The sequence below is a fragment of the Bombus huntii genome, chromosome 4 (genome assembly GCF_024542735.1).
Source record: "Bombus huntii isolate Logan2020A chromosome 4, iyBomHunt1.1, whole genome shotgun sequence".
NCBI classification, from domain to species: Eukaryota; Metazoa; Arthropoda; class Insecta; order Hymenoptera; family Apidae; genus Bombus; species Bombus huntii.
Window position 1 is genome coordinate 19,332,716 of NC_066241.1, and position 6,000 is coordinate 19,338,715.

Genomic DNA, 6,000 nt, shown 5'->3' on the forward strand with positions numbered 1-6,000 from the left:
AATTTTCTCTTCTTTTTTAATTTCGGCAGTTAACAAACGTAAACCAACATTCTGCTCGTTTCTACTTCTTGCTTTGGGTTTCTAACATGAACTAAGATTGTTTGTAACAATAATACTTTCCGTGACAACCAATGTGGCTTCGCAATTCTTGCCAAAGGAAAAACAGATATTTCTTCTAATAATGGGAGAAGTGCGAAAACCCGTAAGTGTCTTCAATTGTTGAAGGCACCGTAACCAGCGCGGTTTTTCAACTGTGTCAGGTCACAGGTTAGCACAGCGAATTGTCCTTTTAAATATTTAATATTCTTGAAGAAAACACGATTAAATATACAAAGATAATTCTTGATTGTTGACAATAATAGTCAATGAATAATTTTATTCGAGTAGTACACATATGGTACAAGTCCGAAATGATTAAAGAAGAGAATGTTACAATGTTTAGATTCTCACCTTGCTTATATGAATAGTCGATCGCATTCTTGGAATATCGTACTAAGTAGTTTCGATCTATCCTCGCGATCGCGGGGGGGACGCGATCGCGAGGAATCGCGTGAACGGGAGTCGTAAATTCTCGTTACGATTATAAGGATCGACACCACGAACAGATCGATCCCCTTATTTCTTGTGGGATAATAGGGGTAATTGATGTGATATAACAGTGCGATTAACAGGGTTATAATATTTATATTTCCAATAACTTAATACACTAAATAGTTACACCGTTACGTATGATATAAATATCGCAGACGATACTTTGACGTATGAAACTCCGATAGATGAACACAATGTTCTTTCGAACATAAGACGGAGGTGACTTTCTTGATGTAGCAGAAGTAGCAATTGAGTAGACTAAGTATACATATGAAGTGACTGCTCTGTAGTCTAGAGCACAAGTCTAGAGGGATGAAGTGACTGTTCTGTCGTGATGAGAACAAGTGAAGTTCGTTCTTGTGTGATTACGGAGGAAAGCTCGGTGTGGGTGTGTCTTTTGAACTAAGGACATGGATTCGTTGTTCACACTTTTCGTTGGAAAAATGAGTGTAACGATCCGCGATGCCGATTGGTTATAGCCAACGTTAATAAATGAAGATTGGCGGAGGAAGCCTCCTCTACTAACGTGACTCGGGAGCGAGCTTGTTCATGGGAAAAGCCGGTTTTTCCGTGAGACAAATATCCACCTTCTCCGCTAGGTAACTACCCGCTTTCTCCGTAATTTGTAAGAACGTGCAATAAACCTAAGGACTGTTTTAAGTACCAGCTATAAATCGAAAATATTTGCAGGATTAAAGGTTCCTGCAAACTAATACGATTCAGTTTATGGTAGGGCCTTAGGTTTATTGAGGATCTGTATAATGGTGCTTGGGCCTTGACGGTCAGACAATGAAAGAAGTCGCACGGACCACCTCACGCGACGTAACACTGTGCATCCCGCTGTATAGGGTGCATCTACTTTCGTTCGTGTAAGGAGGTTTGCTCGCCCATAGGGATATTTTAGCTAATTCGTAATTGTCAATAACTAAAGAACAAAGCTGAAAACGCAAATTATTTATTCTTGATTTTCATCCCATTTTAATTGTGTGATTCTCGAAGAATCACCTCTTAAATTTTAATTTTTTTACACCTGCAACTGAACACCCTGTATAAGCGGCGTATTTTATGCATTGTTATACAATAAATCAATTTAAATTTCATTCTCGATTTATACAGAGCATCTCGATTTAACTAGATATATTCGTTGGGGCCTTACAATCACATTAAGTTCACGCAATAGCGTGTACCGTATGTACCGAGAGCGAAATTTATATTGATTTACTATATAACGTTATACAAATAACGCTTATAAACTATGATATTATAAAGTATGATGCGCCTACGAATTCTTGTAAACTTTTATAGGTAATATAGCATAGCGCAAAACCCTAAATCATATCGTGTAGTGGTGTAAATCGTAAATGTATGTTGTTACACTCGTGCTAGTTAATAATGTTGTTAAACGCCTCAAAATAGTAAGGTTTTCAAATTCCGAATGCGCAGGATAAAGATCAGGACTTGTATCGAAATAAATAAGAATGAAATGGTTTTGTGATAGTGATTGCTCTATATTTGGTTGGTATCGAAACCGAAATGATTCTGATGATTCTTCCTGTTCTTTCATTACAATTCCTGATTTAGGGAAATGTGAAATTCGGAGGGGGTTCACAAGGTCCAATCCAAAGAATAACTCCTTCCAAGGGGTATGGGCTCTGACGTCCTCCGCTAGATTGTCCGACTCGTGGCGTGGTCCAGAATAAATGATGCAAGGAAACTGATGCAAAAATGTACACGTGAGCACTGTGTGTGACATGGCTTTAAATCGTCGCTGTCGAAAAGGGCCTTGTGAAGAGGCTCTTCTCTCTTCGCAGTCCTCACTTAAGAAGACTATACAGTTTACAAGTTTCGAGGATACATTCGAAATGTCGCAGTTGCCCCCTTTTATTGCTTCTAGCTATATTCCTGTTTATGGCTTTTTCATTAATCGAATGACCACTAATCTAGTTGAGTGTTTTACCAAGAATGTCTTTATTATTGTTCAGTCAGAAGCTAAAAGCTCTCACACGTATCGAATATTTTAAATAACGCGCGCTATCGCGACGATGCAAATTATTAAGATAGCGACGATCTACCTTCGGTTATAGTAAAACCTAAATTTCATTTTAATAGTGATTTCAATAGCTAATAGTAATAATAATATCGTATTTGGTCTCATTTTAATCAGGAAAGTCTTACCAATATGTTAATAGAATTTTTATTAACGAAAAGTCAAAAATAAAGAAGTTACATTGTTGCATTATCTTACCGATAGGACGGCGATATAGATCTTGAAAGAAAAGTCAAGAAAGTTCAAGAAGAAAGCATTTCAGTGGTGGAATTAAAGTATGGACAATTAATGAATAAATCATTAAAGACAGTTATAGACGAAATACTATTTGGCAGCTGGTTTCCAAAATGTTTTTGTTCACGGTGTTCATATACTAATTAGTAGTTTATACTAATTAGTTAATTTCAAGTATATTAAATTTTGTATCGTTTAGTAGTACATATTTTTACATGACTGTGGTCTCGTTGCATCTTAACCCCAGTAAAAAAATATTTTCTGACTAAAGTTATGTATGTATTTGTACGGCGACATGAAGCTTGGAACGCTCTGCACGGTTGCCTGGATTTCGTGGTCTCTGAGATGACGATTTTTACGTGGAGGGAACGTTCATAGGAAATCGGACCCTTCTGCCCGAACGCATGACGTATTTATTTGTCGGAGATGAAAGAACACCGGAGCCTTTGGAATTTTGGATAATCCCGCAACATTGTAACCTAGAGTCTACTATAGCTGTAATTGAACAATTGTAGTTATTCAACCCGATTGTAATTGTTCGAGAGTCGTGATAATGAGCTTGGGCTCGAGGCGACAGTCAGTCGCCGAACGTAGCCGCGGTCACGGGATGAACGCTTTGTCTAACAAAGGTATGGAGTAATTCTATAGCTCTCCTTAAAAGAAATATTCGTGGTGACACGCGACAGTAAACATTCCAACGGTTTCTGTCCTGTGGCTCGCCACACGCAGACTCTATTCTTCGAGTAAGATGATTGCCAGATGTCGATGCGTCTCCGCAGTACATGTTCGGCTAGCTCGAGGGCCCGTTATAAATCTTAAGATTTAGTCAACTAAAGTCCTTCAAACAGACAAACAGTCTTTGTCCCAACTACGGGAAAATAGGGGAGACTTATTTTTCAACGAGCGGCGTCTCCCACTAGCAACTTTCCCTCGAGGGCGGCTAGCCTAATAACCGATATGGAGATTGACCAATTAGCAGCAACGCCAATTTCCCTTACTTTCTGAACGAAGGCTTTTTTCGACAAATCCGATGATCTCGTGTCCTTAGACACACCCCATTATAGTTTTCCTCCGTGGCATCATCGGGACGGGAAAGACATTCTTTCTCGCGATCTCATTGATGAAAGGAGTAACTCTTTACGACCAGTGAATATTACGCGTCCGACTTAGATTTTGTGAGTACGTTCATCTATCATCCCGTCGACCGCGGATTCGTTATTGAACCTAGGATCATTGTCATTAGTTTCTCGAGCACCTAACTACCGCGGTTACTTGTCCGGTTCTATAATAATCGTATTTGCACTAGTCAATGTCTTCTCCATTGCATAACGACAACGTGTAACCCAAACGAAGATTCGTTTCACGCCCCTAACCCTAATTCTAATGTAAACCCGACATATTTGTCATATTTTCATTATTCGAGCTCATTTGTCTTTCGCTTTGTTCGGTTTGAATACCAAGCGGTATTATTATGTCCCGATTTTCGACGCTTTGCTATTCAATGCTGTCTTTTATAAGGAACGCGGGTTTTAGTCGGTCTATGGAGACTATCACATTTCTATTGTTTATTTTTATAGTGAAATTCTTTTCTCCGCGCTGTATTACTTTGTAAGGTCTGTCGTAAGGTGATTGTAAACTGCGGACGGCGTCGTTACACAGGAATACATAGGGTGACATTGCGAGTTCGTAGAAAATGAATATGTTTTTCGCACTATGTCGGTTGATCGGTTGCGGTTTGATTTCTTCGATACGTTCTTTAAGCCGATTCGCATATTCGGAGGTCGCTTGTCAAACCGTCGGTACGAAAAATTCCCCTGGCAATCGTATTCCTGTGCCGTAGATCATTTTGGCAGCCGTTGCATTCAGATCCTCCTTAATGGCTGTTCGAATTACTAATAGTACGATCGGCAAGATTTCAACCCAGTTGCTCGTATCGTGGCATTTGATCGCCGTTTTCAATTGTCGGTGTAGGCGCTCTACCATCCTGTGGGACGCGGGGTGGTAGGCCGTCGTGCGTAGATGTTTGACACCGAGCAACCGGCATAATTCGTTAAATAATTGCGACTCGAATTGCCGTCCTTGGTCGGTTATTATTTTCGATGATACGCCAAAACGAGTTGACGCTTCCATATCGGCTATGGGTATAGCTTCGGATCAACGCGAAAAGCGGTCGATATACGTTAGACAACATCGGTAGCCTTTCGAATACTGCATTATGATAATGTCTACGTGGATATGTTGGAATCTGCCTGTCGACGCTTCAAACGTTCCGACTGGGGATTCTACGTGCCTGGTGACCTTACATCGCTGGCATGATATACACTGTTGTCCCCAGTTTCTGCAGTCTTTGTTTCTAGACGGCAAGACAAAGTGCGTCGTCACCAGGTTTTGTGTAGCGCGTATCCCGGGATGGGAAAGTCCGTGGAGCTTTCGGTACATATGGTCGTACTGTGTCGCCCGATACATCGCAATGTATATCTACGTTTTCATCTGGAAAACGTGTCTTTTTCAGTAGTAACGCGTATGTACCTGAGTTGTCTAAGTCGCGTAGCTCGGTGTCGTTTTCTTGCGCGGCGGCGAGAGTTTGATGGTACACGGACATTCCTATAGCTTCGATGCGAGATAGGGCGTCGGTTACGTTGTTGTCCTGTCCTTCGATGTATCGTATGTCAGTCGTAATGCCGTAATAAAGTCGAGATGTCGGAATTGTCGCGGCGAGCACTTGTCGGGGTGCTGGTTGAATGCGTATGTAAAAGGTCTGTATAGATCAAAAAGTTTCTCCCTTCAACAGCGTGTCGAAAACGTTTGACCGCCGTGTGCATCGTGAGAAGTTTGCTGTCGTATGCACTATACTTTTGTTGCGTGGGAGTCAAGGATTTTGTGACGAATCCCAGCGGCCGCCATTTGTCGTTCGCGCGTTGTTACAATACTGCACCTATTGCGTAGTCCGACGCGTCTACCGTGAGGCTGACGGGCGCACCTGATATCGGATGCGCTAGCATCGTGGCATCCGCGAGTGCACGTTTTGATTCGCTGAAACTGTTTTCGGTTTATTCTGACCACTCGATGGGCGCGTTGCTCTTTTTCGCGCCTTTTATCAGGTCATTAAGCGGGATTGATTACTACAC